Source organism: Balaenoptera borealis (genome assembly GCF_965194805.1).
Source record: "Balaenoptera borealis genome assembly, chromosome: 13".
Classification (NCBI taxonomy): domain Eukaryota; kingdom Metazoa; phylum Chordata; class Mammalia; order Artiodactyla; family Balaenopteridae; genus Balaenoptera; species Balaenoptera borealis.
This window is the reverse complement of record NC_138870.1, coordinates 75,474,225-75,496,865: the sequence shown is the minus strand read 5'-3', so window position 1 is coordinate 75,496,865 and position 22,641 is coordinate 75,474,225.

The following is a 22,641-nucleotide window of genomic DNA, read 5'->3' as shown; positions in this document are numbered from 1 at the left end:
CACACACACACACACACACACATAGTATCTTGAAGCGTGAAAATATAGTCCTCAAAATTCAAGTCTCATGTGTGATCAAAATCACCAATAATATAAAAGACACATATAAGTAATTTGTACACATTTCTAGGATATTGGTAATTTCCAATATATTTTAAATATTACATTGGCCTTTCAGAGATCCAGTGGATTTTGCCAGTCCTGAATTAAGCTGGAGTGTACTCCTGGACTATTGACTTGGGGTGGAGAACTATTGATACTTGTATCTTTTGTTAATTTTCCTCTGCTCCCGAGTAGAGAAATAGAATGCTGGGAACTTTCTATCATCAGGTTTACCCTGGAAAAGTCATGATGCTCAGGAAGCAATATGATGCTAATCAAGGATAATTAGTGTTAATTTTGTCCGGAACAGATAGAAGACAGAAGTTGTGAGTGTTGAAGCACATCTCACCCCATTCCTTCATTTTACAAATGAGGAAATGGAATTCCAGAAAACTTAAATGACTAGTTCAAAGTTACTTAATTGTTAGCTAAAAATCCAAAATTCAAATCCACTGATTCAAATTCCCAGCACAATGCTCTTTCTACTAGAGGTTTTCCCATTTTACATGGGAAAGGGATTAAATTTATATTCTATTTCTCACCTGAGCTTCCTTTTAAATCAAAGATCTATTTATTCAATTGTCTTTTCTCTTTTCTGCCCTACCACTACCTGTCTTAAACTCCATTTAACCTCAGCTAGGGTTGGATGATCTACACCGGTGGTCCTCAAGGTTGAGCATGCATCAGAATCACCTGGAGGCCTGGTTAAATCAGATTCCTGGGCCCAGCCCTGAGTTTCTGATTCAGCAGGTCTGGAGTGTGTATATGTGTGTGAGAATTTGCATTTCTAAGAAGTTTCCAGGTGATGTTGTTGTTGCTGGTTGGGAATCACACTTTGAGAAAAACATGAAGCAGGCTTAACAATTCCTCTAAGGATTGTTAGAGGGTTTCTAATGGTTGTAACTCCTGTTGCTCACTCCTTTGGCCTCTAAAAGTATAATAAAAACACCCCATCCAAAAGCCCAGTTGCTTTCTGTAGTCTCCCAGCATTTGCTTCCACATCAAGACTGGTGTGAAAATGACTATGTGTCTTCGCAGAAGGCTATAGCTGAGTCAGTCTGGAATAAGATGGTAGCTATTTAGCACTTCTGATTAGCACTCAGAGCTCCCAAGATCCAGCTTCCTGACTGGTGCTTCCTTCTCTTTCCCTCAACAAAATCATTGATGTTAAAAGTGCTGATGATAAGAAGATACCCATAAAAATATGTCTTATGTACCTCCTCATGTCTTCCATCCTTAAAGAGGGAGAGAATTAAAATACCACTGTAGCAGTCAGGATTCTTAGTCACAGAAATAGAATTGAGGTTAGCCAGTGTAAACAGAAAGAGATTTAATGTAAGGTATCAGGTAGCTTACAGAATGTGAGTTGGCTGAGGAGAACCTGGATCCCATGCAGAACCCTCAGGGGAGTGTGGGGTTTAGGTTTCCAGTTTGATTCCACAGGAAGGCATGTTAGAAGGAGATCAGGATGGTTGTAGGGTGAACCACACTGCAGCATCTGCTACAACTACTATGACCAAGATTTACTCTCAAGCTAGACGCTGATAAAATATCAGGTCTTGGTTTTACATACTCACATAATGATTTATGACTTAGCCTAATATTAAAGGAGAGATTGTAGGGAACTGACAAGTCAAGTGAAATTTTTGTAAATAATTCTGCTGGTACGCTGGCAGAAAGTTTAGGGATTTCTGGTCCTTGGGTTTCTGGGATTTCAGAATTCACAAAGACCTTTTATTTGAAGAAACACCTTTCTAAAGACAATCTGGTGGCTGTTACAACCCAATACTGACTAATTTGTTGGCTTATAGTTTACACTGTGTTTATAGTTTATACCAGGTTTCTGTCGTGTGAGCGTATTTATTGAAATTGACATTTTTGAAAAGCACATTGGCTATAATATGTTAAGGATAAGGATTCATTCTACCGTTATTTTACAGGATATGTTAGATTAAAAACATTATTGGCCTTAGTAATCAGCAGGTTTTATGAACTATGAAACTAGAGATGTCTTAGCTTATAATTAAAACTGTTTCTCTGTAAATGGAACCTTAATGCTGTGGGCTAGGTCACTACTAAATAGAATCCAAGGCTGAAGCATCCTGCTTGGATTCCTCATTTTATTCCATGGCAACATTCATTGATGGCTGTACCACTGGATAAACCATTTAAGCTGCTAAAACAAAGACTCACAATGCAGTGAGATGTTATTTTTCTCTTATGTGCCTGTCTAGAAGTAGGCACTGCAAAGCTGGTATATTCACTCTGCTATATTTAACATACAGCTTCCATTTCTGTGTCCATGTTGGCTATAACAGCTCTCTCCCAGACAGTAGGAAGGGGAAAAGAGGAAATGAAAGGCATATCCCTTCTAGTTAAGAATAAAACCTAGAAGTTATACATACCACTCATGGCTCACATGTCGTTCGTCAGAACTTAGGCACAGAGCCACGCCTAGTTGCAATGGAGGTCAGAAATTGTCATCTATAGTTGGAAGGTCTTGAACCCACTGAAAATCTGGGAGGGGGATTTTAATACCAGAAAGAAGCAGCAAATGGAATTGGTGGGTGTCTAGCAGTCTTTGCTGCAATGGCCTACTTGAAATTGTGGGTTGGTTTTCTGCGTATGGGGGTGGACTCGACTGTGTCCATCTGTGCTGGAAGTGAAATTCCTTGAAAGGGTCAATAAGGGGAGTGTATCAAACTGATTTCCTGGTAAACAGATCAAGAAATAATAGAATCTCAGTGTTGAAAGGGATCTCAATCACCATGCAGTCCAACCACTCACTTGAGAATCTCAACGGAAGCACCTCTCTTTTAGACTTGCCCAATATTACGTGTGAAAACTAAGGATTTATCCAAAGTCACAGAATTATTGGTGACAAGACTAGAATCTAGAGAACCTGGTAAATTTAATTTTCCTTCTGTTGCTCCTGAATGGACATTTCTGAGCTTGGTTTCTATCACGCCGTGGTCAGAGAAGAGATATTTGTGTTAATTATAAGCTATAACAATCTATGTATTTTTAGAGTACTGTGACATGCTGTAGAATAATTGAGCTAGTATACTGAATTGTAATGCCTCCTTTCAGTTATTGAAACAGTGGAGTCTTGTTAGAATGCAGTTCATGATTACACATCTTTGGATGAGCAAACAAGTTGGTGAAAAGGGTATTGAAGTAGAATTCAATGACAGGACCTAATCTTGGCTATCTATTATCTATATGACTCTGAGGAAATAATTTAACATCTTTGAGACCTGACTTATTTTTAAGATAGGACTAAAATTGAAGTAGATGGTAAATTACCTAACCATTGGCATAATGGTTCTGACCAGTCAGAACAGATGCTAGTCATGAAAAACTTGACCGAGGGAACTGGTGATATCCTAGAAGGGCATCACCCAGCTTTTAGCTCTATGAATTTTCTCTTGAAACTGAATGGTATACTGTAAAAAGCTGCCACATTAGTCTGTATCCTTAGTATTCACCCTCACCTTTGGTACTTATGTGGTAAAGAGGCTTTCACCTAATGACTAGATGATATTTTTAGACCTCAAATTTCAAATAAATATCAGAAAAAGTAACAAATCTCTGTAAGATTGTTCTGGAACAATGAGCAAGTATCACCTGGTTAAAAAACCCAGAGTTTCCCAGGTCCTCTGTAAAATAAAGAATAAAATAATGTAGAGACTGGCTTCTAAAATGGCAAGAAATCCATTTGGCCATAAAGGGATAGAGCTCACTTCAAAATCCTGTCACATATCATTACATTTCTAAAGACCTCAGCTCCAAAGAGAGGACAATTGTGGGCCTGTAGGTGAGCCTGAATATAATCTTTAGTAAGGTCTAGAGATAAATGTTGCAATGAGAACAGAATCCATTTAGGATAAATTGGACAGAGTAATTCTAAATTATGGCCTTGAAGTTCCCACTTCACTTATAGGAATGAGATAAGGCAAAACACTCCAGTTAATGGAACAGGAGCTACTAATTTCCTGAAAAAGACAAAAGGAGGGGAGTGCATTGCTCTTACATGGAACAAACAATTTTCTTCAGTCTCCACGCTAACAATAAGACTGTGTCAAGGGAGAAAGTGATAGGAGAGGTAGCCTCAGATCAAAACAAAGAATAAAGGAAAGCCAGACAATGACTCTTATCAGTTCCAAAGGTGAGTTCACCTTCCTGGCTTTCAGCTGTCTTGTTCATTGACGGCTCCTGACCACAGGGTTGAGTCTGTTCTCTTTTCTTCTGTAGGCATGTGTACATGCACCCATTTTAATCATTTGTAAATAGTGTTTCCTCTATGGTATTTTTTTCCTGGCTCCTGAAAAAGCAGTGCCTCTCTTCCATGAACATGGAACTATCATCACCATCTCATCTTATTTACACGTGGAAGATGGACATATGAATAGCACTGGCTTTTTTGGAACTGAAAACAAGCATTCTTCTATGCTATAACAGCATTAAAGGTCAGATGATTTGCAGTGCTGGGGACGGTGCTCAAGTCCCAGAATCCCACTGATTAGGGTGTTGCTCCTGGGAGATGGAGCCCTTGTCAACCCAGCTCATCTTCTGGCCTTCCTAGCAATCCTCAGTGGTCCTCAGGGTAGCAATCCACCCCTCCCCCTTTCCCAAGGCTCTTACCAGGCCTGTGCTTCTGCAGCCTGTGGAAGAAGTGGAACCTTTGTATTGGACAAAGAAAAAAAGGCAAAATTCTACCATGATCTCTGGCAGCACTTTATAGATCTTTCTTCTAGAAGATCTAGAAAATAGCCTCTCAGTTTCTCCACTAATAGGCTTGATTTTCTGAGGCTTTTTCACTCTGGTCTGGATGAACAGTACAGGAGAAAGATGGGACACTTGTTACGGTGATACCAGGGTATCTGGCCTTGTTCACATCCAGGCTTCCTGGACCTATCTCCTCCTTTCCCAATATCCTTTGAATGTACCATGTAGATAGGTGGGGTCTTGTGTTTCCCTTGCAATTCTTTTGAGATGAAATGAACCCTCTCTCTCATGTTCTTCCTCCTTGCCTCCCTCCCTCTCTTCCTTCCTTCCTCTCTTTCTGTGCATTTTTTTGTCACAGATTTTTCTTTGTCTTTCTCTCGCATATGCCACTGGGAAAAAGTCTTGATTGCCTTATTGAGTTCCTTCTACATTTCAGAACAATCTTGGGAAGCTGTGTTTTTGTGGGGCAACTCGGGAACTTGAGCTGTCTGCAAGGCCTTCCCTCCTCCAGAATGGACCATAAATTCCATAATCAAGATGGCTTTGGGTCCTTTTCCCAGATCACTCTAAAACTGTATGGTTCCATACTAGACCTGGTCCATATTGTCAGGAAGGGACTGATATTAGCCTGACATTTAGGAGGTAAGTAGGATGACAATTACATAGAGGAAGAAGGAAAGGCTTTCAGAATATGCATAATGTAGTAGCGGGACAGAAAGAAAGAGAGCTTTGGGATTATTCCACCCTGGGTTCACATCTCAAGTTTGTCACTTGCTGTGACACTGGGAAGGTTACTGTAACTTCTCTGAGCATCGATTTCCTTATCTGAAAAATCGAGGCAATGATAGCTAGTATCATAGGATTGTTAAAGGCCCAAACCCTGCCTTGAGAAGATGCCTAATCAATGTGAACACCTCAGTTCTCCCTTTTAATTCTCTTGTCACCTTTTTTCGTATTAATTGCATCTGCTACTTATTAAAGGCTTGCTTTTTGCCCCACTGTTCTGAGCATTTTGTCTAATTTAATTCTCATAGCAATCCCATGAGCTAGCTATACTTTCAAGTGACTGGTAAAAAGCTGTGACTTTTGGGGGGTTAAATAATTTGCTTGAGGATACGCAGCTGGGAAGCAGCTCAGCGGGAGAGCTGGACTCCGCTTCCCTGTGGCAGGCTGACCCCAGAACTCTCATGCTGAGCCACCAGGCGCACTGCCTGCTGCAGCATATTTGGGGCACGCATTTCCTTCTGTACCTAAAAGCAGAGAGCCAAATGGGACAGCCGTAGCTTTCACACAGACATAAGAATTAAAATAGCTCTGTTGTGATCAATGTGAAGAAGTTAATGTTTCATCAAGGTCTGCTATTGAGTTGACCAAGTGCTCTGTACTTGAAGGAGTTGTTCTCAGCTTAGACTCACTTTCTGCCGGTTGTGGGATCAGTCATCACAGGTGGAAGGCGTGATCGCTGGTGCTGCTATGTGAAAGCTGGTTGGTGCCCAGACCCAGGCACCTGCAGAAATTTTTTCATGGGTTGATGCCTCAAGGTACCTTTCAAGTCTGTGAAAGTCAGAGGATGATATGGACAACTTGGAAGTAACTTTATTTATTGCAGATTGAAAAAATGGTTTGGAAACTAAGGGGTACTTTCTTTTTTTGAACTGCAAGATCTAGTATTTACAAGAAAAATTAAAATGTCTCCCAAGGAGGTAAATCCCTTTTCTAAATTTTCTCTGCTAATGCATATATTATATCAACACATGAGCTGATAAATCAAGAAGTATGAGACTACTAGTTGCTGTACTAGTTTCTATGTTCTATGATAACATAGAAAATGCTAAAAGATCTGATTTCTGAGCTATTACCTACATGGGGGAAAGAAGCAGCGATGATTTGTAGGCAGCAGTTTAATATGGTTCTTATGTCAGATTGCTGAAATTAAAGCTGAATCCCACTTCCGCACTGTGCCCTGTAGTCTTAATTCTCTTTTCTGAATTTTCTCTCCTGGATTTCCCCCAGAATCTCTGTTGGAAGATGAAGATGAATTTGTATGTGATGTGTGCATGTATGCTGTGTGTGATGTGGTATGTATATGTATTTGTAAGTGGTTTGGGGTGTATATATGTGTGTTGTGTGTGTGAATGTGTGTCATGCTGTATATATTCGTATGTGGTATGTGGTTATGTGTGTCATATGTATATGTATGTTTGTTGTGTGTGTACATGGTGTGTGTTTGTATAGTATATTTGCATGCATTGTATGTCTGGTGTTTGTGTATTTGTACATGGGACACATGACTGTGTGTGTGTGTGATGTATTAATATTTGTGCACAGTATGTATATGCTTGTGATGTGTATGTATATGTATTTGTATGTGGGGTTTGTGCATGTGTGTGTGTTGTGTGGTTGTGAGTGGTGTATATGTGTGCATGTGTGGTCAATTTGTATGTGATGTACGTATGCTTGTGGTGTGTGGTGTAGGTGTGGGGTTGTGTACTTGTAAGGGGTGTGCGGGGTATGTCTATGTGCACTGTAGGTATGCTTATGTGTGTTATGTGTTTATATTTGCATTTGGGGTGTGCATTTGCATTTGAGGTGGTGTGTATATGTGTGTGGTGAATTTATATGCAGTGTGTGTATATGTCTGTGGTGTGTGGTGTGTGTTTGCAAGTGTTGTATGTTCATGTTTATTATGTGAACAGGTGTGTGGAAAGGATGGTGTGTATAATGTGTATGTGTATGCATTTGTATATAGTACGTGTGTGTATAATGTATTTATATGTAGCCTGTGTATGCATGTGCCGTGTGTGTGTGTGAGGGGGCATGTGTATATGATGTGTGTGGAATATATGTGGGTGTTTGCATACATATGTGGTGTCTCTTGGTGTGTATGTGTGTGTGTGGTATGTTTGTATGTGGTGTGTGTGGTGTATGCATTGCGTGTATGATGTATGTGTATGTGTGTGGTGGCACACACACATTGTAGCTGTATGTGTTTGTGCGTTTGTGAGAGAGGGAGTATGTAGTAGAGCCACAGGTAGCCTTTTATACTTTAGTTGTCCCAAGTTCACTGAAGGGCTTTTCAAAACCAATGTTGCAATGGATTCTGTCTTGAAATAAGTTGAGTAAGGTCATAGCCAAGAAATAAAAGCTCCTTTTTCTTGGCTCTTCCAAAGTCATGATAGGTTTTGGGCAGGAAGGTCTGACCAGTAGGCCTCCTTCCCCCACACCCTCACCCCACCCATCCTCTGGAGGTGGTTTATGTTGGAAGGAAGTGGGGAGAGGGGAGGCCACTTTAGAAGTGTTAAAAAAAAATCACAGAGTTACTCATTGATCTGTATACGTGTTTCATTGCAAGTCGGAGACAGCATTAGATTTGCATTGGCAATAGCCCTTCTTCCAAGTGGACTGATGCTTCGAAGTTGATTTTGTTTGGCTCAAATTGGGCCTTCAAAATTGGCTAGGGTCATATTTCCCAATCTGGAAATAAACTTGTCCGCCCGCAAGTGGCGTAGCAAGGAACTCCCAACAGCCTCCTTTTAAGCTCCCTCATCTTAATATCTAAAAATAAAAATCCTACCTCTGGCAGTTAAAAACTCCAATTTCCATTTCTTAAGATCATTTTTTTATTAGGCTTCTGAAAAATAAAGCTGTCATGGATCTGAGGCGCAGAGACAGAATGTGAAGACAAACACCGCTTGCTAAACATTCGTGCCATTTGTCCCTACGTGCACTCTCATCGAAGAGTCGGTCTAAAATGTAATTTTGAAACTGAAACAGCAAACCTTTTCTCAGAATCCTCTGGCAGAGAAGCTGAGGTAGCTTCAGTTAGCAGTGCACCAAATCCTAATTACTCCCTCCAGAGCCAATCATTAGGCGAAAACCTGCATAATGTTCTATCTCCTGAACGATGCAGATGCTGATATATTTCTTGTTTTGTTGTTTCCTGCCATTTGGAGAGGTTGCTATTTGTCACACACTGAGCAGAGGAGGAGAGGACAGCAAAGTGCATTTCAGTTACTTGGACACTTTTTGTAAATAACCAATAGACGTGGCTGTTTTGAAAGGCTTTCTTCTTCTGTGTCACTGCATCCTGAGGCTGCCTGACACTCTTATGACTTGCAGCCTCTCAGCTCTGGTTGTTCAAAAGGGCTTCAGGGGCCATGCCAGATATATGGGAGCTGAATGGTCAGTGCTTGACTTCCACCCCCTCAAATTCCCATTATCTTCAGTAGAACAGCTTCATTTGAAATATATTTTATTATGCTGGGATTGTATGTAACATTTAATTCAAGGAAACAAGTAGATAAACAAACTTCACTGTAACCTTAAAAGGTGTAGGGACTCTGTGAGTATTGCATAGTGACCTGGGGATTGCCTCATATGTAAGAATGGCCAGGGGCCAACTCATAAAATATTCTTAACAGTCACCAATGCCCTGACCCAGCATCAATAGCCATTCTCTGATTCAAAATCTCTTTACTGCCTCAATTCTTCCCTATCAGAAACTTGAGTAACTCACACAAAACTGGAAAGATAGGCAAGGGGTAGACAATGAGAGGGCTTACAAACCAGGTTAAAAGGATGGAGTTTATCTTCAAAGTCATGAAGTTCCATAGGTGCAGTTTCAGCAGGTTTGAGTTTTAGGGAGATTATTGTGGCTGCTGGGTGGAAAATTAATTGAAGAACAGCAAGAATGGAGATGGAGAGACCAAATATGATGCTAGTGGCTTTTTCTTTTCTCTCGATTTTTAATTAAAAAAATGTTATCTCTATGATGCGTGGTAAGGGTAAGTAAGAATAGTGCCAACAGAGCACTTGTGAAAGAGAGTTATTTATTCATTCAGCTATTCATTTATTTACTCAATTTATTCAACAAATATTTGATACCTACTATGTGTCTGGCATTTTTCTAGGTATTGGGGACAAAAGCCATTGACCTCGGGGAGCTTATATTCTAGAATGGAGGAGACAGACAGTAGACAAATAAGTTAAATGTACAGTATGTTAGATGGTGATATTGACTGAAAAGAAAAGGAGAGATGGAGCATGCAAAGAGTGGGGAGGCTGGAATTTTTTAAAAGGTTATGATGGTCACTGAAGGCCTAAGAAGGTGAAATTTCAGCAAAGACCCAGTAGAGGTGAGATGGAGAGTTGATTGTGTGATTATATAGAGACCATTTCAGGCAGTGGGAACAGCAGGATCACAGACTCCAAGAGAACTTCAGCACTGGAGTGCTCAAGGAAGGGCAAAGAGGTCAGTAAGGCTGGAGTTGCAGATGCAAGGGGCAAAGGGGTAGGAGATGAGCTCAGAGAAGTTGGGGAAGGGGTACACAGCAGTGGAAGCATTTTGGCTTTACTCTGAGTGAGCTGGAGGTTGTCAGAGGGTTTTGAGTGGAGGAGAGACATGATCTAACGTATGATTTCACAGGATCTTTCTAGCTGCTGTGCTCAGAATAGATTTTGGGGGGCAAGAGTAAGTCAGGGAGATCAGTTAGGAGGAAATAGCAATAATATAGCTAAGAGGTGTTGGTGTTTTGGATCAGAGAAAATGAGAAATGGAAGTAGGATTCGGGATGCATGTTAAAGGTAGAGCTGACAGGATCTACTAAAGGATTGGATTTAGGGTATGAGAGGAAAGAGGAGTCGGAAATGGAAGAATAGAATTGCCATTAATTGAGATGGGGAAGTGGGAGGGTGGATCGGGCTTGGTGGGAGGTGGGGAGATCAGAAATCCAGTTTGAGGGATGTTAAGTTTGAGATGCCTATCATACAACAAGGCATTGGGTTATCTGACTGGAGTTTAGCAGAGAGGTCTGAGCTGCAGTTTGAAATTTGTGAAGTCTCAATATATAGGTGATATTTAAAGCCACAAACTACCTGTGATCACTAGGGAGAGGTTGCAGCTTAGAGAAGAGGTGAAAGTGAGCCTAAGTAATGAGCTTCTGCAATTATTTCCTCATTTTTTCATCTTCCTATAACTAATTCTTATTCCAACATAACGGTTTTATTTTCTACTGATTCAAAATACAAATTAATATTATTTTTCTACATATTTGGTTTAAATAGCATTCACAGTTCACCTAGGAACCTAATGCACACTTTTCAACAATGTTTCTATAGGAACATATACTCTGAACTCCAAATAAGTGTCTTTCAAATTATCTTTGGAACCTTATCCACTTTTAATCTGGAAACTGCCTGTTGTTCCAAAGCAGAAAAGAATATACATTTTTATCATCTTTTATATCTTTCCATTTGATCAAATATCCCTTATAGTCATCATTCATATTTCTAATACAAACAAAAGATTTCTTTGAATTTTAATATAATATACTATTAATATTTTTGTTTATCAGGTTTTTAAAATTTTATTATTTTCCTTTTCATTGGTCTTTGTCTGACCTCATACCCACCCCCATTGATGTACATTAAGTACTTTCTAATTTTACTGATAAAATAATTTCTATTTTAAGTGATGACTACTAATTTTTATATGTTATGGAAATATATCCACTTCCTCCCATTACATGCCTATTTATCTCAAATTAACACCAGATCAGGCACTTGACTGGTGCAGTCTTTGGGGCGATGACTCTGTTTCCTCTTCTGTCGTTGGTTCCAGATTGTTCATGACTGTGAGGAATAGGAAGAGGGATGAGTAGCCATTTAGGTGGTGGAAATTGAATGAAGAAGCAATATAGTCTGTTTCTTATTCTTTGTTCAATTTTCTGGAACCCCTCAAAGACACTGCATCATTTCCTCTGGCTGAGCCTTTTTACACAAGGACTAGGTTGAATTGTTCCCTAGTCTCTGTAGGTAAACCATTTTGTTTTTAAAGTCCTTCTTCATAGTGCATTTCAGGGATGCCTTTTCTGACTGCCATTGTGGCAATGGGCTATCTAATGAAAAGGATCTCCCAGATTAGCTTTTTTCCTGTTAATCAGAAGCATGTTTTACCATTATGCTATTAGGATTAATCTCTTTGAAAAACACTGAGCTTCAGTATTTGCAAGGCATGTCTCCAAATCACATCCTTTCAGTTACACCATTAACTGAGTTAATCTTTGGACAGGGTGAAATGTCATCAATTTCAACAGAGGATTTCGCAATCTCTTTCACTTGTTTCGGTCCAACAGTTTTCCTCCTGACTGGGGTAAATGATCACTAGGTCCTGCAGTAAAATTCTTTGGCTCCACTGAACTGGAAAGCTTTGATTTCTATTTGCACTTCTGGTTCACGTTTTCTTTGCCATTGTTATTTTATATCTTCTGAAGTAATTGGAAAATATTGTATGAAGGTATTATTCTTTTGCAATAGAAAGAACATATGACAAGACATTTGGAGATCTGGAATGTAGCCCCATAAGTCAGTGTACAAATACCCTCTTTATGTTTCAGTTTAAGTGGGGTTTGCTTTGCCTTCTCTACTCCCATTATGGTGTAGGTTACATGAGGTGATTCAGGCTCAGATTTGGAAGAGCCTTAAGGGGTACTTTATCTCAATCTCTAAAGCAAGATCCCCTTTAGAACATCTTTCATTAGTGGTTGTCTGTTTTTGCTTGAACATCTTCAGACATGAAATTTTCCATTCAGTTAATGGAAAGCAATAATTGTTAATTACACATTATTTTGAGAGGTAGGGGGGAAACTCAACCCAAGATTCTTCCTCCTAATTCACTTAGATATTCTTTGAGAAGCCAGTCACCAATGTAATAAGATATTGTTGCCACTGATTGAAGGTCATCACAGGTAATGATGACTTGGGGAAGATTTAAGTGCCTCTTTTCCCAGAGAAAGTTGCACCCTTTACCACTTGTGGAATCAGGACTTGTCAGATTTTCCCCCATTATTCGGCACACATAATTTTTTGAATTTCCACATCACATGGAGATAGGAGTGCCCCTTTTAAAGGCAGAAATGACAGGTGAGTAAAGAAAATTGCTGGTGACACTTTAAAGAAAGAGGAAAGAGAAAGGAGGAAGAAAAGAATAACAAAGGAAGAGATGAAGAGGAAAAAATGAGAAAAGAAAGATGTATAAAGGAAAAGGAGGGAAAGAAAATAAAAAAATAGAAAATTAAAAGGAAAATGTCTCTTATATGCCAAGTTGGTCCCTTCCGTCAGTGTTGCAATGAGAAACACATGGAGGTGCAGTTCTCTGTTTGACCCTCTGGCTTGAGTGGCTATGACTCTCTGCTCAGATCTTCAAAAACTTTCTTTCCATGTTACTAAAGCTTGGTATTTATGACTGCTCACTTCTTCTCCTTTTGGCTAACAGGAAGGGAGCTGAGGGACTCTATCCACACTCTTCGCAGTCTACAACTTTAAAAATATTACCTTGCATAAGCATGTAGCATGAAAAATAGCTACAACAAAAACTGGTCCCACTTCATGAGATAAAAATAAGGCATTTATTTGAAAATCTAATACTTAAGCTCTGGTAAATTCTGTACATTTTTTAGTGGTTCCATTGTTAGCCAGAATTGTTAAATTCTACAGTCACTTTGTTTTGAAAGGAACTGGCTGTTTTGACAGAGTGTCGATGAGCAGGTTATTGGTACTGGTCATTTCTAAGTTATTGACCGCTTTTCTTTTCTGTGAATCTTTGTGGTTGGAAGGTCTGCTACGTATTTCCCATGGCTCTCCTTCCTAGGCAAGTCTCAGGTAGAGAAATTATCTTTTCTTGAGCAGAATCATTTATTTATAGCTTAAGTTATCTGGTACTATATCCATCCATCCATCCATTCATCCATTATCTATATTTATTTCTCTCTCATTTCTTTTCAAAAGGACTGTGATTTTTTTTTTTTTTTTTTGTATGTCCTAAGCTTTTTGAGATCTGGCCCTTCCATGTTTTATCTAATGATCCAACAAGAATTGTTTGTTCCTTCTCTCTTCTATTATAAATGATCACTGTATAGATCAAACTCTTGAGCAAGTGTAAAGTTTGTGCAAGCTTAAAAAATACTAATTCTAATTCATTCATTCATTACTTTAATATACATTTATTGACTGTATTTTATGTGACAGACACAGGTAAGATACAAAGATGCACAAGGTAATGTTTTGTCTGCTTAATGAACTTACAGGTTTCATGGCGTAGGGGTATGGACATTGTTACTTATGAAACAATATAGTAAGAACTATTAAAAAATGAGTACAAGATGCTATGGAAAACAGAAAAGTAATTAACATGGACTTAGAATAAAAATTTTTCTACAGAGATGACATTGAAGCTGAGATTTGAAAGATGAAGGATATTCACTGATGACTCAAAAGGGTAAAGGGCTTAGCTGGTAGAAACACCATGACCAAAAAGTACAGAGGCAAGAGCGAGCATGGTGTGTTTGGAGGACAGCAAAAGGATGGCATGACTGGAGTGCTGGGTGCACGTGTAGATGAAAAATAAAACTTGACCTTTTATATCCTGCTGAAAACTAAAATTCTTATCCTACAAGTAATGAGGAACCATTACAATAATGAAGAAACATTGTTTTACTCAAGACAATGTCCTTATTAGATCTGTGTTTTAGAAAGATAATAAATGACAGTGTGGAAGATGAAATGATAAGTAAGAGGAGAGGCAAAATAGCCAGTTCATTCAGTCGCTATGAATGAGACATGCTGAGGACTGAATTAAGAAACAATGGAGATAAAGAGATGGATTCAAGAGATATCGAGGAGGTGGACTTTTTACTTAATTAAATATAGGTAGTGGAAAAGAGGGAGGGGATGCCATTTGATTACCAGGTGGGGTGGTGGGTAGGGAAATAAAAATAAGGAATACAACTGGGTAGAGTTGAGAAAAGATAGAGTTGAGTTCAGCCTTGAAATGATGAGTTCAAGGTGTTGATTGAATATCTAAGTGGAGATGCCCAGGAGCCAGTAGTTTGATTATTGCTTCATTGCCGACACAACTTGTCTATTCACCTTCTTCATTAGACCGCCTCCACATCATTGCAAATAAAAGCAAATCATTTCTTGAAACTTAATTATCCCTTTGTTTTGGGTCCTCTGTGGACACAAATAGGAGGATCCCTTTCTCTATTCCCACTCTGCTTTACTGAAGAAAATCAGTTAGGTGTTCTCCACCTTGCCGGTTACCCTCTTCATTTCCATGAGGGGGTGCTATGAGCTGATTTGTGTCCCCCCAAATTTCATAGCTTGTGGTCCTAACCCCCACCCAGTATCTCAGAAAGTGACTGTATTTGGAGATCAGTCTTTAAAGAAGTAATTATGTTTAAATGAGGTATTAGGATGGGCTCTAATCCAATATGACTGGTGTCCTTTCAAGATGAGCACAGACACACAGAGAGGAAGACCATGTGAAGACAGGTAAGGAGAGAGACCCTTAGAAGAAACAACACCAATCATGCTGACCTTCGATCTTGGACTTCCAGCCTCCAAAACTGAAAACTGTAAGGAAAAAAACTACTGTTATTTGAGCCACCCAGTCTGAGATACATTTTTATGGTAGCCTTAGCAAACTAACACGGGGGAGGACTAGGGAAGAGCTGAGGGTACTTATGTGTTAATGAATTTTATATAAGCAGAGAGAATGAAGTGTGTGCTTGTGAGAGCTGGCAGAGAGAAGATCCTCTCTGAGAAGATCTTCTTATGCTGTGTTTTGGCCTGGCAGTTCTGTAGGGGCCACTACAAGGGAGTGAAGAGTGAGGTAAAGTGAAAGAAAGATGCCACTGAGTCCTCTCGGGAGAAATAAAGACTCGTGTGTGTGTAAAGTATTATGCTAACATTATATTACTGTAAGTTAAGTACATTTCATCCTTTTTAACATTGTATTTGAGTAGGTCAGAAAGGCCTGGTTGAAAGGAAAAAAATTTAAATACTTTCAGCTTTTATAGTTAATAGAAAGAAATATTTTTGTCTTATTAAGAGTAGAATATAAGCTTCACACTTAGGTGACGGAGACACCTGAGCAGATGAAGGTGTCTTCGGTTCATAGTAAATGACAACTAGCTCTTTTTTCCCCCCCTATGATCAGATACACATGTATATTCAGAACAAAATTACCTGTACAATAGAGGATGTGCAAGAAAACTTGAGAAAGAACAGAATACATAATATATTGCCTTTACCTAGATCCAATTATCTCAAGATTGCCAGGCTCTTTATAAGTCACAGTACTCATACCACACCCCAATTTGGTTGCAAAGTGGTCCTGCCCTCATCTATCAGGTGGTGGATCTGAAAGATTGAGGTCAAATGGCTTTGACTAGGAGGCAAGGTAGAGATTGTCATTAGAAAGAAAATACATAACTACAAACTCCGCAGGTGTACTGTAACCTCACATTTGAGCTGGAAGGTTATTATACATCTGACTGTGTGCTTGGGGAATGAACTGAAAAGGACAGATTTGTTTTCTCACCAAGTCAGTGAGAGCCAATAGAGAGGCAGGGTATTAACATTCCACATAGAATGTGTTCTCTTGAGCATCTGGATTATTTCCAACATGGACAGGTGCGTTGATAATAATACATCTATTTGAAGTAGGGGGCAGATGGTAAGAATGGGTATTATTATTTTAAAATCTGAATGGCTAAAGAGTCTTATCTTAGTTTGGGCTGGGTGGCTTAAATAACAAACTATTTCTCACAGTTTCAGAGACTGTAAGTCCAAGATCAAGGTGCAGTATGATCAGGTTTTCGTGAAGACCCTCTTCCTGATTTACAGACAGCCATCTTCCCATTGTATCCTCATATGGCAGAGAGGAGGAAGAGCTCTGGTCTCTCACTCTAAGGACACTAATTCCATTTATGAGGGCTCCATCTTTATGACCTCATTGCTTCCCAAAGGCCTCATCTGTAAATGTCATCACATTAGAGTTTAGGGTTTCAACATATGAATTGGGTGGGGGGGGGCGTGGACACAAACATTCAGTCCATAGCAAGTCTTCACTAACTGGGGCAACTGATAAAGTGTCTATCCTGTCAACCATCTACTAAATGGAAATCTACAGATCCCTTTCTCTTCTCTGCCTCTGCAGCCATTCATAAGTATTGACTACTTAGTGACTGTCCATCCCTCCCCCATGGGAGGGAGCATTATTTAAAGATGGATATGACAGAATTCTGATCTTTTACGCATTTTAACTTTAACCTGGGGAAAGGGCATATACACCCAAGCAAAGCATTCTGGTCTCTTTCCCATTCCTCTCCTTTTTTCCTCCTCCTCCTCCTCCTCCAACTTCAGCTCCACCTTTTTCCTTTGAAGCTATCAAAGATTGTAAGGTGCATTTAGCTTAATCATCCAGTTCAACATTACTCATCTAGTTAACATAGATTGATTAGAAGGTGTTCTCTTTTTCTTTCTACGCCATTTCTGATAACACAGTCTACTGCACCACATTTACTGACAAACCCAGCATGACAAAAGAAATCAACCAAGAGTCTGAATTTTGTGCTTATGGCTTGCTTCAGAATTGTTTTTGAGCCCTGTGCTTATTTCCATCTCTTCCTAGAAGCCAGTTATTTTACAAGAATGTAACTGCAAATAAGTAGCTGCAAGGAAAGAACATCTTGGAAGGGTTAGACGTATATATATACCTGAAAGAAGCAGGAGATGAGAGTAAATCTAGTTGCTATTTTGGCCTGGAGGTATATGTAGGCAACATCTAGACACTGTATTGCTCTGATTGTTTTAATTATTGGAGAGTAGTAGCTACCTATTTTCTTAGAAGGAACGTGAGCTGGTGGGAGTATAGGGGTGAGCTGCCCACCACTGATCTTCGTTGGGCACTGGAAAGCATATCTGACAATTACTTTAGAGCTTGTTTCTGAGAATAGAGGCCCTGATCAGTATGTTTTAGAGCATTAGGGAAAAGGAAGAGAAACTAATATCTATGAAACTTTCATATCCAGGCTCTGTGCAAGATTTTTTCACATTAATTATCTTATCCTCATAATAATACCTAAAAATACACATTTTTAGATTGAATCATATTTTGCCTTTTATATAGGTCAAAATGGTTGACTATTGGCAATTTCACATGCTTCAATCTCTTATCATCCTTATTTTTAATCATAAAAACACACCAACACACACCTGTTCTGTTCCCTATCTCCTCCCCCCAGCCCCCCATCCAAGCTTCCCACTTCATAGCAAGAAAGCAATTGTTCTCAAACTTCGAAGGGCAGGGCTTGTTAGAAAACAGATTGCTGGTCTCCAACCTCAGAGACTCTCAGTACGTCTGGGAAGGGACCAGAGATACTGAATTTGTAACAAATACCCAGGGGATGCTGCCGCTTCTGGTCCAGGATCTCACCTTGGGAACTACTGGTACAGAGGAATGACATCCTCAAAGATGCACCTTTAAGACCTACTCCTGCCCACTGCCCCCACTTTGGGCTCCAAAACAACATTAGAAATCTCTCAATTTATTTTTCCTTGTATATAATGCATAAAACAGAAACTGTATCACCTTAGTTTTTAAAGACCACAAAATTTTTCCATATATACGAACATAATTCCAGAAAAACTATTTCAATAGATTAAGTGATACTAAAAGTCTAAAATTTAAAGTGTTGGAAGTTGAGGGAAGGGCAAGAGAACAAATAAAATTTGGTGGGTGAGACGATGCAGTGGAGATTCACGCATCTAGTCTGAGTTTATACTAGAAGTTATCCTTCAAGTCCTTGCCACTGCTGAGATTCTATGAGCCAAAAACCACTGAGAAAAACCAGCCGGGAATGATTATCTCTACTTTACAGATAAGGAAACAAATTCAGAAGACTAAAATGGTTTTCCCATGGCTGGTCCATGGAAGAACCCAGTTGGGGATGTTAAAAGATAAACTGAGGTATATATTTTTTTATTGGAGTATAATTGCTTTACAATATTGTATTAGTTTCTGCTGTACAATGAAGTACATCAGCTATATGTATACATATATGCCCTCCCTCTTGTACTTCCCTCTTGTACTTTGTTGTTGAGACAACCGCCTATCCCACCCAGCTGGGTCATCACAGAGCACCAAACTGAGCTCCCTGTGCTCTACGGCAGGTTCCCACTAGTTCTCTATTTTACACATGGTAGTGTATATATGTCAATCCCAATTTCCCAATTCATCCCATCCCCCCTTCCCCCCAGCCCGGTGTCCACACATCCATTCTCTACATCTCCATCTCTATTCCTGCCCTGCAAATAGGTTCATCTGTACCATTTTTCTAGATTCCACATATATGTGTTAATATATTTGTTTTTCTCTTTCTGACTTACTTTACTCGGTATGACAGACTCTAGGTCCATCCACATTTCTGCAAAAGAACCCAATTTCATTCCTTTTTATGGCTGAGTAATATTCCATTGTATATCTGTACCACATCTTCTTTATCCATTCCTCTTTCGATGGACATTTAGGTTGCTTCCATGTCCTGGCTGTTGTAAATAGTGCTGCAATGAACATTGGGGTGCATGTGTCTTTTTGAATTATGGTTTTCTCAGGGTATATGCCCAATAGTGGGATTGCTGGGTCATATGGTAGTTTTATTTTTAGTTTTTTAAGAAACCTCCATATTGTTCTCCGTAGTGGCTGTATCAATTTACATTCCCACAAACAGTGCAAGAGGTTTCCCTTTTCTCCACACCCTCTCCAGCATTTTTTGTTTGTAGATTTTTTGAGGATGGCCATTCTGACTGGTGAGAGGTGATACCTCATTGTAGTTTTGATTTGCATTTCTCTAATAATTAGTGATGTTGAGCATCTTTTCCTGTGCCTCTTGGCTATCTGTATGTCTTCTTTGGAGAAATGTCTATTTAGGTCTTCCACCCATTTTTTGATTGTTTGTTTGTTGTTTTTATATCGAGTTGCATGAGCTGTTTGTATATTTTGGAGATTAATCCCTTGTCAGTTGCTTCCTTTGCAAATACTTTCTCCAAATCTGAGGGTTGTCTTTGTGTCATGTTTACAGTTTCCTTTGCTGTGTAGAAGCTTTGGTCACCTAATCTATGATGAAGGAGGCAAGAATATACAATGGAGAAAAGACAGTCTCTTCAATAAGTGGTGCTGGGAAAACTGGACAGCTACATGTAAAAGAATGAAATTAGAACACTCCCTAACACCATACACAAAAATAAACTCAAAGTGGGTTAAAGACCTAAATGTAAGACAGGACGCTATAAAACTCAGAGGAAAGCATAGGAAAAACACTCTTTGATATAAATCCCAGCAAGATCTTTTTTGACCCACCTCCTAGAGTAATGGAAATAAAAACAAAAATAAACAAATGAGACCTAATTAAACTCAAAAGCTTCTGCACAGCAAAGGAAACTGAGGTATATTAAAAATGTGAAATTTATTTGAACAAAAATTGATTCCAGCCTGGCAGCACCAGCCTACCGGTGGTTAGGAGTGCTCTGCCTAGAGGAACCAGGGGAAAGACTTTTATAGACCACATGCAGAAGCAAGAAAGGAAATTATTTGATCGGCTACAGCTTAAAGCCTGGTTGGCTGTTTCTGATTGGTTGTCCTTAGCATTTTGATTTCATAACCTTGAGGCATTTGCAGGCTTGGATTTTGGTTTGCTTACATAACCTACCACGGCATTAGAGCCACCTCAGTCTATTGACCTCCTTGTTTAATTTAACAGGAGTCAGGGCAAACCTCAGGGTGGTGCCAGAGGGGGAACAGAGCATAGGAGATGGGAACACAGTATATGTTTTGGGCTAGGATAGAGGAGGAAATGCTTTTCCTCTAACTTCCTCTCGCTTTCACCCATATTCAAAGAAATATATTAGGAACAAATGTAAAATGTTATTTCCATCTTGAGTCACTAAAAAAACTCTAAAATTTTGGCATGAACATTCCAGGTAGTCATCAGATGCTCTGTCTATTTACTCCTAAACACTTAGGTATTCAGACATTGTTAGAAGCACCAACAGTATCTTCTTTGCTGTGCTCTTCTGGACTCTCCCAAGGACTTAAGAGGTCTGTTTTTCTTTCTTTGTTTCCCTGTGTCCTTGTACTTATCTCGCCTTCTCTTTCTTCCTTTATCTCATCCATTTTCTTTGTTCCTGCCTTTATCACACCAACTTCTTTTTTCTACCTAATTTGCTTTAACCCACCCAGCTCCGTTCTCTGTGTGTTTTCCACTTCAGTGAATGTAAGATGTCTCTTCATTTATCAGGACTTTCCCTAAAGGTTTTAGTGGGTTTTGCCCTAAATGGGAGATGTCGGTAACTGGCTTTGTTCACCCTAAAGAACTCCCTGGAAATGCCAAAGAGATGTTAATACTACTTAGCATTTACAAAGGACAAAGAAGCTGGAGAAATTATTAGTTAAACAATGACTTATTTTTTAAAATACAGAATGATCCCCGTGGTCCCCTTTCATGGAAGAATTGCCCTGTGCAACCTGGACAAGTCACCTTACATCTATGAATTTTAGCTTCTTCACCTGTGAAAGGGTGATAATAATATATTCTCACAGAGTTGTTATGGGGATAAAATAAAAGTATGCCTCAACTGTCTATTATTATTATCCTCCAAACTACCAGAATAGCATTAGCCCATTCATTTATTCATTCAAGGATGTATGCTAGTCACTGTAAACAGAACAATGAGCAAGACTGGTCTTTGATCTCATGGAGCTTATAGTCTATCAGAAGAGATAGAACAAAACAAATAATTGTAAAAATAATAAACTGTAATAAGCACAGCAAAGGAAAATGCACTGAGCAAAATGTGCAGTGAAGGAAAAGGACATTGTGCCATGAAAGTGTATAGTTGGGGGACCTGAACTGGCCAGGCATGGCTTCTCCACTGAAGTGACATTTAAGCTCAGGTCCAAAAGATGAATGCGGGATTGACTACTTAGTAAATGGGGAAGAGAGAGTTCCAGACAGAGGGAATAGCATGTGCAGAGGCCTAGAAGCTACTGGAAAGAACCTGGCACATTCAAGGAAGTCATGAAAAGCCCATAAGAAAAGCCCATGAAAGCCAGGGAGAAAAGGGTCATGAGATAAAGTTGCAGAAGTGGGTGGGAGCAGAACCATCTGGGATCTTATGGGCCACAGGAAGGATTTTTTCCTTTCTCCCAAAAGCACCTGGTAGACTTTGAAAGGATTTAAGCTGGGAAATAATATAGTCAGATTTTCCTCTTGAATCTGCTGGGTTAGAATAGATTGGAGAAATGTAAGAATGGAAGAGGGATATCTGTTAGGAGGCTTCTAGGGTTGTCTAGATGAGATAGAGTGGCTTGAATTACAGAGGTGGGAGGGAGTGGGAATGGAGCTTTAAGGCACTTAACAGATAGACTTAGATTTTGTGAATCAAGTAGGTATAAGATGTGAAGATGAGGCTGATTAATGCAATTTCCAGTTGTCTGCTCCGAGTACTTGGCTGTGGTGGTGCCATTTACTCTTAGAAGGAGCACATTGAAGGGGAAGTTCATGTGTTCTGGCTTGGATATGTTGACATTGAGTTGCCTATAAAACATCCACATAAAGATGTCTGATGAGCAAGAAGTTCAAGCTATAGATCGAAACTGGACAAAAAGTATGAGAGTTGATGTTTTTTAAAGGATATTGAAACATAGGAGTAAATGAGATACCCTGGGGAGAAGTACACAGCAAACCAGCTAGACCAGAATGATGGTGTATCCAGAGCAGAGCATAGTTACTTGTGTACGAGGAGAAGGGGTGAAGATGGAGGCTGTGTAATTGGACAGGGAGGATGGGTGAATGTGTCTTTGTTGGCAGAAGCCATTTTTGCTTTAAAGGTGTAGTTTCTAAGCTCACCAGAATCCCTTGGGTGGCTCATTTAGGGTGGGGTTCAAAAACTCATCCTTAAAGGACCCAGACC